Below are 13,173 nucleotides of genomic sequence, written 5' to 3'. Positions count from 1 at the left end.
AACTGCCTGGGTTTGTAGGCCCAGGCAGGAAGCAAAGACAGAACATTCTTCAAGCCTCTGATAGGACACACCATCAGTGTTTCCTCTAAGCTTAGTGTGAGTTAGCTCACAGGTTTTTTTGCTTCCAGCTCACACATTTTTGTCTTAGCTCAGGAAAAATGGCTCCAAATCAAACTAATTTATGCAGTAGCTCACAACTTTAATGTCAGTAGCTCATGAAGTTGCTCACAAAACTCCACAGCTTACTGCACATGAGAGCCAGTTTGGTGCAGTGGTTAAGTGTGTGGACTCTTATCTGGGAGAACCGGGTTTGATTCCCCACTCCTCCACTTGCACCTGCTGGAATGGCCTTGGGTTAGCCATAGCCCTGGCAGAGGTTGTCCTTGAAAGGGCAGCTGCTGTAAGAGCTCTCTTAGCCCCACCCACCTCACAGGGTATCTGTTGTGGGGGAGGAAGGTAAAGGAGATTGTGAGCTGCTCTGAGACTCTTCGGAGTGGGGGGCGGGATATCTTCTTCTTCTTCACATCATACAGGCCTCCGGGGCTGGATTTGGCTGGAGAGGAGCGAGTCCTTGATTATGCAGGCTTCCTTGATTCTGAGTGTCATCAGCTTCAAATAGGGATATTAGTCTCCATGTGGGACTTGGGAATCCCCCAGAATTACTGCTGATCTCTAGACTACTGAGAAAAGTTCCCCTGGAGAAAATGGCTGCTTTGGAGGGTGGCCTCTGTGGCATTGTAGCCCACTGAGGTTTCTGTCCTCCTCCACCTCCAAATATCCAGGAGTTTCCCAACCTGGAGGTGGCAACCCTACCCCTTTCTACCCACCCCCTAATGAACAGAAGGAGCCTGGCAACCCTATCTTCACACTACACTCAAAGCTACATTTTTTGCATAGCAAAATGTTATAGATTAGTTATTATCTGTTATTAACACAGCATGTGATTATTGTTATACCTGTTACTGGAGTTGGCTTTCCTTGAATGCCAAAAAGAAAGAATAGAGTTGATGTGGGAGAGCATACAGTGGGAGGAAAAACATAGGTAAGTTGTATAAATTAATCCTGCTTTTTTTAAAAAAAAGCAAAAAAATATTTCCCAACTCCGCCCTCAATGGGTATGAATTGAAAGCTGTGAATGTGAGTGGCCCTCATAGTGCCAACTGATACATTTCCAGCCAATGCCCTGGAGAGGGTGGAAACCTTTCCCTTTAACAGATGTTTAATGGGATGTTATTTACTAGGTGATATAAGGAGATTTCCCATCTGCAACTGAAAGGATTCTTTGGAGAGAAGAGAATAGATTCTGCTATCTAATAATAATAATAATAATAATAATAATAATAATAATAATAGATTTTATTTATATCCCGCCCTCCCCGCCTAGGCGGCTCAGGGTGGATAACAACATTTCACACAATTAACATAAATAGATAAAACTTTAAATTTAACAATTAAAAAGAAATTAAGCATAAAAACCAGTTAGTTGAGTTAAAATACATAATTCAAATTACATTAAATATATCTGGCAGCAATAAAATTGTTTGGCGCTGGTTCTGCCAGTTTAGATAGTTCCGTGATCGTATTATAGGTGGCGGTTCTTTATTCTTAGCAACTCAGCATTCGATGTCAGCATAGGCTCATCTGAAAAGGGCAGTCTTGCAGGTGCTGCGGAACTGGTCAAGGTTCCGCAGGGCCCGCACTTCCTCCAGAAGTTGGTTCCACAGTGTCGGAGCCGCGACTGAAAAGGTGTTTTTAAGTTTGACCTCTCTCGGCCCAGGGATGGTCACTTTATTTTTACCCATTGACCTCAGTGCCCTCTGGGGTTCATATGGGGAGAGACGGTCCCTTAGGTAGGCTGGTCCTCGGCCATATAGGGCTTTAAAGGTAATAACCAACACTTTGTACTGGACTCGGTAGGTAATCGGCAGCCAGTGCAGTTCGCGCAGCCCCGGCCGTATGTGCTCCCATTTCGAGAGCCCCAATAGTAGCCTGGCCGACGCATTCTGCACCAGCTGCAACTTCCGGGTCCGGCACAGAGGTAGCCCCAAGTAGAGGGCATTACAGTAGTCCAATCTTGAGGTGACCGTTGCATGGATCACTGTTGCAAGGTCGCGGCGTTCCAGAAAGGGGGCCTTCTGCCTCGCCCGCTTCAGGTGGAAGAATGCTAACTTGGCAGTGGCTGCTATCTGGGCCTCCATTGATAATGAAGGCTCCAGTAAAACGCCCAAACTCTTTACCTGGCGCACTGGTTTCAATGGTGCACCGTCGAAGGTTGGGAGAGCTATTTCCCCTCCTAGAGTGCCGCGACCCACACAAAGGACCTCTGTCTTCGCTGGGTTCAATTTCAGCCCACTCAATCTGAGCCCGATCTAGATTCCCTGGGGCGAAGCCGGGCCGGCCGTCCATTAGCATATAGAGCTGGGTGTCATCTGCATATTGATGGCAACCCAGCCCAAACCTCCGGACAATCTGGGCAAGGGGGCGCATATAAATGTTAAATAACATTGGGGAGAGAACTGCCCCCTGAGGCACCCCACAATCAAGTGTGTGCCTTTGGGATCGCTCACCCCCAATAGCCACCCTTTGTCCCCGACCAGAGAGGAAGGAGGAAAGCCATTGTAAGGCCAGCCCCCCAACCCCTATGTCAGCGAGGCGGCGCTTTAGCAACTGATGGTCGACTGTGTCAAATGCCGCCGACAGGTCTAATAACATCAGTACCGCAGTGCCGCCCCGATCCAGATGTTGCTGAAGGTCATCTACCAAGGCGACCAGCACCGTCTCAGTCCCATGGCCCGGTCGGAACCCAGACTGGCACGGGTCGAGAACGGAAGCGTCATCTAGGAACCTCTGCAGCTGCAACGCCGCTGCCCTCTCAATGATTTTACCTAAAAACGGTAAATTAGACACCGGACGGTAGTTCGCCAATTCGGCCGGGTCTGCTGTGCATTTTTTTAAGAGAGGAAAATGCCCCTAAGTGAGGGATCTATTTATGATGTCCCGTAAAGGACATCTAAGCTCCCTCTGGCAAGATTTAATCAGCCAAGAGGGGCAAGGATCCAAATCGCAAGTTGTTGGGCGAGCAGCGGAGAGGATCCCATCGACTTCCTCCAGGTTGAGTGGGTCAAAGTGATCCAGTACCAAATCTGAAGACAGGAACGGAGCCTCAATTTCGCTCACTGTATCCAAGGTGGTAGGCAGGTCTTGGCGGAGCAATGAGATTTTATCTGCAAAGTATTTCGCAAATGCCTCACAGCCAATCTCCAATTCTCTAATGTTTGGTTTGCCTTGTGGCAATGTTATCAGGTCCCCGATTATTCTAAACAATTGTGCTGGGCGCGAATTTGCAGATGCAATCTTGGTTGCAAAGTAGTCTTTCTTTGCAGCCTTGACTGCCATCTCATAAGACTTCATAAACGTTCTGTAGGATGTTCTCATTGCTTCATCCCGAGTATGTCTCTACTGCCTCTCTAGTCGTCTGAGCCCTTGTTTCAGCTGGCGCAATTCCAAGGTGTACCATGGAGCCAGCTTCATACGAGGGCGCAGAGGGCGCCGGGGTGCTATTTCATCGATGGCCCTGGTTAGCCGGTCTTGCCAGGTCTCCACAAGGCCATCGAGGGAATTGCTAGTGGGCCAAGGATCCCTCAGGGCCGTTTGGAACCGTTCCAGGTCCATCAGGCTCCGAGGGCGAGCCAAAATAGGCTCTCCGCCCATACAGGGTTGGGGTGGCATCCCCACACGGGCCTTAAGGGCTAGGTGATCTGACCATGGTACCGCTTCTACCGCGATATCGTTCACCAAAATCCCGGACGCAAAGATTAGGTCTAGTGTGTGCCCGGCCTGATGTGTGGGAGTCGTGACAAATTGAGAGAGTCCCAGTGTCGCCATGGAAGACACTAGGTCCATCGCCTGAGTGGAGGCCGTGTCGTCAGCATGGACGTTGAAGTCACCCAGGACCATAAGCCCCGGGAACCTCAACGCCCAGCCCGCCACTGCCTCCAATAGTGATGGTAAGGTGCTGGTTGGTGCGTTAGGCGGACGGTACACCAACCAGACTGCCAACCTCTCTCCGACATCCCACACCAGACCGGCACATTCAATGCCATCAATCTTTGGGTCGGGGAGGGCCCGAAAGGAGTAACCCTCCCATATGAGTAGCGCCACTCCTCCCCCCCGCCCGCTAATCCGTGATTGGTGAAAGACCGAGTATCCCGGGGGGGGGCATTTGGGAGAGAGCTACTGTCTCCCCGTCCCTCACCCAGGTCTCGGTCACACAAGCCAGGTCCACGTCCTGCTGGAGCAAAAACTCCCTCAGGGTCGCGGTCTTGTTGTTTATGGACCTGGCGTTGCATAACACCAATGACAGAGGCGAGCAATTCCTCTTGGTCCCACTACCTGCCACCGTTGGGATGGGAAGCAGACTGGAAGGTGACCGAGCCCTTTTTTGTCTCTGTCTCCTTCCTTTATATAACTGTCTACTCCCACCGTCATACCTTCTCCTCCCCAGGAGCACTGGAATCCCTTGGCCGGCCATCGCGGCTGCACTAAGTAGAGTTCTCAGATCTTAGTCACCGACTCTCTCCCGGTCTGTCGTTTTAGCTTGTCCTCTTACCAACCCCTCCGACTCCAACCGCTAGACCCACTTCCTATATCTTAAATTAATTAATTTAGTTGCCCTCCCCAATCCGTTTCAGTCAATTGTTACAAAATCTCTATAAATTTATTCTTCCCAGCATTAATAAAAAATATCGTCCCTCCCACCCCGTCCTTATTAATAAGCTAAGAATCAAATATAAATACTTTCATATATATATATATATATATATATATATATATATATATATATATATATATATATATATATATATATATATATATATATATATATATAAAAATCTAATTAGCAATTGATTGAATAAAATTTCCTAATAAATTAATTAACAGTGAATTATAATGATTTCTATTTGTGGTCAGGCTGTTGGTCAGTCATTAGAGTGTGAGTCCAAGTTGCACATTGCCCATTCTCCGCCTGGTAATCCATAGCCACGATTTTATTTAGGCTTAGCTGTGAATGGCCAATGTTTCTCATAGTTTAAAGAAACTCTAGAGAAGGGTGTAGAATTAGGTTTAAAGAACCTGTACCAAACAGTTCTCTCCAAGTAGAAGGAAAATAAGCAGTAAGCCAAACTCCAAGAAATGACTTACGGAGAGGGTTGCCAACAGCCTTAGAGAAAAATCTCTAACACAGACTTTACGTGTGTAAATCATGGGTAGTCGAAGGTCTTCATGTCATGGAGGTAAATTTTCCTTTTAAACAATTGTGGAGGGGGAAGCAGTTTGTTTTGGAGGAGGTATACATTCACACAGATGTTCTCTAAGCCCACTTTCTTACACCCCACTTTAAATTGTAAGGAGAAAAATCTCCTCATCACTAAAGAATCCAGAGTATATTAGAAAAACATCCTTATGAACATCCAAATGGAAAAACAACATATCTATTCAATGGAATGTGAAAATGTGCATGTGAATATGCTTCCAAGGGCACACTGGACTTCATGCATGTACATACACACAGATACCCACTTGCTGCCCCTCTTAGATTTGTGGTTCTTTACTTTAGCTGATAAGTGGGCAGACAGTTGTTTCTATGCATGGCTCTATTTGAGGAGTTTATTTGGGGGGGGGGATGGGAACAGTTGCAAAGTATTTTATTTCATCATAGAAAATTGCCTGATCAGGCCTATTCTTGCAAATGATCTTTTGTATCCTGAACCTTTACCAGTAAGGTTGCACTTAGAAATTGATTGGAAAGGTGTCACAGTCTCTCTCTCTCTCTCCCCCTCACTCTCTCCCCCCCCCCCCCACTAAAAACACCTTCTTTTTAAAAAGAAGGTGGCCTCAAAAAGGGAAGGGCTTGACATATAAGAGAAATTACAAGACCTACCAAACTGATCTTGCTGTCTTTGATCTTATAGCAGTTCTACCTGTATGTGTACATACAGTAGAAATAAAAGCAGGTTCTCATCTGTCATCACAGGTATGGGTTAGTGGGATGGTATTTAAGGTGGGGGTATAATAACTGCTTACAAATATATGGCATGATGAAGAAGAAGTGGGGGGAGAGTTTAGTGGGGGGAAAGAGCAGACTTGGAAATAAAGAGTAGGAACAGAACAGAGGAAAATGTGTCATCGGCGGAAAGGCAAGCTCTCAGCATTTTAACAAGGTCCTGTAAATCTAGTCTAGACAAAGCCCTCAACATTATGCTGTAAAAAATGATCCTATAAAGGCACAGGATCAAGAAAATTATTTAATGGGCATTATCCATTGCTCCTCTTTTGTGACTCTGCATTTTATTGTTACTGGCTTTTAGGGGAGAAAATTCAGCTTCAACTTGAAGGCACTTTCCTCCATTAGGATGGAAAAATTCACAATATTCCTGGATACCAGCATGTGAAATTTTATTTATTTATTTAAAAGATCTCTATCCTATTTTCTTCTCACCTTGGACTCATGGCAGCTAACAATGCACCAAGCAGGTTGCTTGACACTCAGTCCAAATTAGCAAACCTCTATTTATCAAGTCCTTTTACAATGTATCACACATATGACTGTATAACAGTTACAATAGCCACATTCCAAAGTTCATACAGGCAACATCTACTTAAGACCTCTTGCTCTACTCCTTCAACAATGTCCAAAGTAGCTTCTTAAGAGCTGGGTGCAGAACTTTCAAGAAATTGCATTGATCCATGCATAAGAAGGTATTATCTGTAGCTCCATTAGAAATTATTTGTATGAGAGACTGAGCAGAAGAAGAGCACTGAAACCACCTTAAGTTCTGGAAGAGGCAAGTTCTCTTTCTCTCTTTGTGTGGACTTTTGTTGACATTCCTCAAAGTGCACGGCTCTGGATCAATACTGACTAAGACGCTACTTTGGACATTGTCATTGAAATTTACAAAGGAGTAGAGCAAGAGGTCTTAAGTAGATGTTGCCTGTATGAACTTTGGAATGTGGCTATTACATTTGTTTACAGTCATATGTGTGATACATTGTAAAAGGACTTGATAAATACATATTTTTAGTGCTTCAAGATAAAAAATTTACACATTACTGTATTTTTTTTAGTGCATAGTCTGTTTCAAGAGTGAAAGGAGCAAAATCTAGTTGTGCGCTTCTTTAGAAAGCAGTGATTGTTCACACAGACGGAGCCACAGCGTCCTTGGGGACATCTCCCATTCAGAAATTATTGCTAAAGTAGATACAGAGGAGGAAATGGTTGTTGTTGTTTTTTAATACACAGCTGACTTTGCTACCAAACTGTGCCATTTTGTTCTCACCCATAACTACTTCAGATTTGGCAATGAACTTTTCCTACAGATCAATGGTACAGCCATGGGCACCCGCATGGCCCCACAATATGCTAACATCTTCATGGCTGACTTGGAGCAATGCTTCTTAGACTCCCACCCACTCCTACCTACCTTATACCTGCGTTACATTGATGACATTTTTCTGGTCTGGACACATGGTAAAGAAGCCCTGGATTCTTCTAGGCATTCAATGACTTTCACCCCATCATCAACCTGACAATGAACCAGTCTACGCAAGAAATACATTTTCTGGACACCACTATACACAATAGATGTATAGACACTACCTTATACCGGAAACCTACTGACTGAAAAACATATCTGCATGCCTCCAGCTACCATCCCAAACATACCAAACGATCCATTGTATACAGCCAAGCTCTATGCTACAGCCGCATTTGCTCCAATCCTGCTGACAGAGATTCTCACCTGAGGGATCTACAACAAACCCTTTTGGAACTAAAGTACCCACCTGATGAAGTCAGGAAACAGATTAACAAAGCCAGAATGATACCCAGAGAAAACCTGTTACAAGACAAACCCCAAGAAGACAATAACAGAACACCACTGGTGGTCACACACAACTCTCAACTGAAAACAATTCAATGCATCATCAACAACTTACAACCTATTGAATAGTGACAGCCCTCTTTCTAAAGTACTGGGGGGTAAACCTTTTCTTGCACACTCTCAAACAACTCCTCACCCACAATGATACAACATCTCATCTGAGCATGGACACTGGTACCAGAGCTTGCAATAAACCCAAGTGCCAACTTTGCTGCCACATACACCCAGACAACACAATCACTGGACCTAACAGCATTAACTACACCATCTCAGGCTCAGTCACTTGCTCATCTTCCAACATTATATATGCCATTAAATGCCAACAATACCCTTCGGTTCTCTACATAGGGCAAACAGGACAAACCCTCCTCCAAAGGATAAATGGACACAAATCTGACATCAGGAATTACAGAACTGAGAAACCTGTGGGGGAACACTTTAACCTTCCAAAGTATTCAATGGGTGACCTCAAAGTAGCTGTTTTACTGCAAAGGAACTTCAAGAAAGAATGGAGAGAGAAATTGCTGAATTACAAATTATTATGAAACTTGGAACAAACACCTCCCCAGGACTGAACAGGGATATTGGTTTTTTATCTCATTACAGATGCTAAACCCCCTCTCACTGAGTATAGTTATACATTCATAGTATTCTAATGTGTTTCTCTTTTAGAATTGTGTATCAGAATAATTTTCTTTATTGACATACTCAAAATAGGGATATTGGCTGTTTATCTCATTACGTATACTTTACCCATTTTCACTATATTTTATTGTATTCTTTTTTTCTATGGCAAACTAGAATGATGTTTAGATGTTAAAAAGTAAATTAGGTGGACTAGAACATCACTATCCAATGTATTTCTCGTTTAGCTGTATTGACACACTCAAACAGGGATATTGGTTGCTTATCCCATTACATATAATGAACCCATCTTCCACTAAATTTTAATGTATTTTTCTCCTAATGACAAACTATACGTATGTTGCATGTTTAAAGGTGGGTTAGTTGGATGAGAAAACATAATAATTCCTTCCTTTTGGCCCAGATTCATAGCAATAGAGTCACTGACAGACACTCTCACATTTTGACATACTACTGTTTTGTTGCTTTCGCATGCTCATGCTACTCAGATCAGAGGTTTGCTCAATTTGTTAATTTTACTATTCTAAATCACTGCCTACCAGATAATTTTACTTCACTGTCATTGGTTCTTCAATCTGTACCATTTTGCATTCTGGGCCACTGCCTACCAGCTATGTATGGCTCTGCTCACTGTGCCAGATTCCTCATCTGATGAAGTGTGCTTAGAGAGCACCCGAAAGCTTATATTCTGAAATGGTCTTAAAGGTGCAATCAACTCCAATTTTGTTAACAACCTTGTTGTTAACATCTGGAACTTAAACTTACCTTTGGAACTTACTGACATTTCATCTTGGGTGATGTTGATATTGCTGTCTATACTGTCCATGTTTATCATCTCTCTCTGAAGATGGTTAGGACTCCATTTCAAGCTGATCACATGGCACTGTATGGTTTACTCCATGGATGAGCTGTTCTGGTTCCTGAATAAATCATGTGGAAGATTAATCTTCCTCTTTACATAGTTACATCGAAACCAGTTCAATTAATGAATCATTAATGAAATATACACATCAAATGAAACTGAAGTTTTATTATTAATATTCCAATTTTCAGTACATTCATAGATGGAGATTGAGTTGGTCCACCGACACAAATAGAGCTCAGATGAAATCTTAAGTACGGTAAGTCCAGAAGAATTTGCCTTAGACCTCATTGAATCTTTAATGGTAACCATAGCCCTACACAATTTCCTATCTGAATTCATCCCCCTTTCCTTATCCAGCACCAGGAGTATAAGCAGTGAGCTAGTCATAGGGAGGACGATAGCAAATTTATATGCTCCACTACAGAATTTCGCCATCTTTAGTTCTTTTCAGGCTTGATCTGAAGATTCATCCCTATACATGGGAATAGAATTGTGATTAGAATCACCAGACAACCCAAATCTTTTCCAACCAGTTAACATGCACACACACACACACACACACACACACACAACCTACTCTTACCCAGCCACTTGGCTCCTTCTTAGGTCACAAAATTAAAGACATGTTTGAGGTTTACCTTGAAGCCAACAACCTTTACATTTTAGAGTATCAAATACTTTAATTCTTGTAGAAGAGCTACTTAAAGATGGATATGCATTTTGAAAATCAGTTTTCCCATCACTCAGTGTTCCTTTCTACCCTTGAGTGCTGAATGAATGAAGGGTAGATAGAATACAATTCTAGTTTTCTGGGAAACTGCCCATATTCTGAACACTAAAGTGTGATAGAAAAGTCAGCACCTTGGCCGACGTAAGTGGAGATTTGCTTAAACAGAGTTAGACGGGTTTCCATTAGCAAAGGATCTGCCCTGCTGCAATTAGTCTAATAGAATCAGAGAAACACTAATAGACTCTTAGGTCATCTTGTCCATCCTAAGGGACTACTGCATCATCAGAGTGCTTTGTGCTTTGACCAGCCTGATTTCTAGCAGTTTCAGACATCCCATTTCTGATCTGCTCATTCTTTTGTCCTTTGATTAATGTCCTTTGAGTGAATAATTTATGCTTGTGATATTTAAAGGAGGAAGATCCTAAAATCCTTCATTCATTAAATGTGCAGACCAAGCAAACTGAGCATTAGCAGTCAGAGCAGCCCAGGTCCATTCACTCCCCCCCCCCGTCTCCCCTCCCGATGTTTCACTGCTAGAGACCTGATGGCAGTGGTACCCTCCCCAAGGAGAAGCAAAGTAGTTATTACAGACCAGATGACAGCCCTGTGTTAAAGCACAGTTGTTTAACATGGTAGAATACTGACTATCCTCCAGCATATATTGTGGTCTTGTGTGCAGGTTATAATCACGTTAGGGAAAGATGATGTCGGTTTGGCAAAGACAACTGCTTGCTGCTCAGGCATTCCCCTTGCTGCCTCTTCAGTTTCTTATCTACATCTGGTGCCATCTGGCCAAATCCACAGGGGCTGAGCTCACACTACCAACAACATTTCCTTGCATACCACAGCAAGAGCAGGGGATTATGCTTACATTTCCTCAGAAGTGTGGAATTTATTTTGAATGCTAACCCACACTGTTACCTATTGTCAACAGGGGAGGGGAAAAAGAAGGAAGGCAGGGTCTAGCTTCTTGGAACTGATGCTGTGGGCATTGCTAGGGCTACTAACTGGCCAAAAGAGTAGCATAGCATTGCCCCTGTACCATTAACATTCAGAAATCATGGTGTAGTAGTTAAAGTGTCAGATTAGAATTCTTTGCTTAAGCTATTGGTATCTGGCAGATTTTACAAACTGCTGCACAAAACCTGTTTTCAAATCCCCACTCTGCCATGAAAGCTTGCTGGGTGACCTTGGGCCAGTCACACACTTTCAGCCTAACCTACCTCACAGACTCGTTGTGAGAATGACACAAAGGAGAGGTAAGCCACTTTGGGTCTCCATTGGGGAGAAAGATGTGATATAAATAAACCAGCAAATGAAGCATTGAATGGCAGGAAAATAAGCATGATCATGATCAGTGTTCCCTCTAAGCTGAGTTAGCGTGAGCTAGCTCACAGATTTTTAGCCTCCAAATCACACATTTTTGCCTTAGCTCAGGAAAAATAGCCCCAGAGCATAATAATTTATGCAGTAGCTCACAACTTTAATGCCAGTGGCTCACAGCTTTAATACCAGTAGCTCACAAAGTAGAATTTTTGCTCACAAGATTCTGCAGTTTAGAGGGAACATTGATCATGATTATGTTAGTGTAGATAATAAGTTGCAGAAGCAGAAGAACAGGGGCTGACAAAAAACAAAATGCTGACAACCGTTGGCATGAAATTAATGTAGTTATAAAGGGCAGCATTGCATGTTCTGTACTTCCAGCATATTTTTTTAAAAAAAACCTGTCATGGAACATAATAAAGCCTATGGCTAAAATAATATAGAGAAATGCTTATTTTCAAAATTATGATTTAATTTTTGGTATCATTTTTACATATCTGTACTTGTATAAGATTTCTGCCTTCCAGTGCAATTTTATGAACTTATTCTTATGAATTAGTATTATCAATTTATAAATCTGAGCTGTTAATTTACACACCACTGAAGTCACTGATTGGTGAAACAAATGGCCAAACTGAAAAGAGTCCTTTGAGTAATCCCATAGGGCAGAAGATGTATTTGTTAAAAGGACAATTGTGCAATTCTGCCAGAATAATTGGTAATCATCCCCTTTTCCTGTAATGTTACAGATTTCAGAAAAAAAGTAGGAGTCAAGTAGCACCTTTAAGAAGTTTTATTCAGAATGTAAGCTTTCATATGCATGCATACTTCTTTCAGAAAGGCATTGATTAATCACAGTGCCTTTAAAGATAACACCTTTATGGGTCTGAAATGGAAGCAAATTCTTCAGCAAGCCTGTCAATTGCCTTTCAAGTTCCTTTTAACAGTCTCTGTTGTGTGGGATATTCCTTTCCCAACTCAAGGGAATGATTGCTCTAATTGGAAGGGAGACTTCCTTGTTTTTCTTAAGTACTGATAAAGTCCAGTTGATTACTTTAATGTATCTTATTCAATTGCTTTGTGCACTTACACCGGTGATTCCACAGGTTCAGCTGCATGCACAGGAGGGTTTTCCACATGGCTTCAATGAAAATCCAGGAAATGTGTATCTTACACCCCCAAAAAGTTCTAAGTAGCACATAATAATAATAATAAATAATAATAAATTTATTCTTATATCCCGCCCTCCCCCGCCAAAGCGGGCTCAGGGCGGCTCACATGACATGGTTTACACCGTGATTAATTTTATCAAGTATAAATTAAAGTGCCACAGTTCAGAATGTGTATAGGATTGCTAGGTGTCATCTCCGGGTGCCATCTTAAATGCGAGTTGACAGAGGGTGGTTTTGCAATTATTATTACCATTTAATAACAAAAAATGCCATGTTTCAAAATGTATTAAAATATTTAAAAATAACAATTCAATGGATTTTTTAAGATAAAGATACAGAACCAATAAAATATATTATCAAGAATTACATCACTCTGAAGAGTTAATTTCAAAAACACCAAAAGAAAAAAGTACATTTCCCATTTGTTTTTTATATAAAACACCTGCAGAGGGTAGCCCTGAGCTTTAAAGGACAGACTGACCCCTCTCTAAGACA

This window comes from Heteronotia binoei, chromosome 4, assembly GCF_032191835.1.
Source record: "Heteronotia binoei isolate CCM8104 ecotype False Entrance Well chromosome 4, APGP_CSIRO_Hbin_v1, whole genome shotgun sequence".
NCBI classification, from domain to species: domain Eukaryota; kingdom Metazoa; phylum Chordata; class Lepidosauria; order Squamata; family Gekkonidae; genus Heteronotia; species Heteronotia binoei.
The sequence above is the reverse complement of the archived record's forward strand: the minus strand, read 5'-3'. Positions refer to the sequence as shown.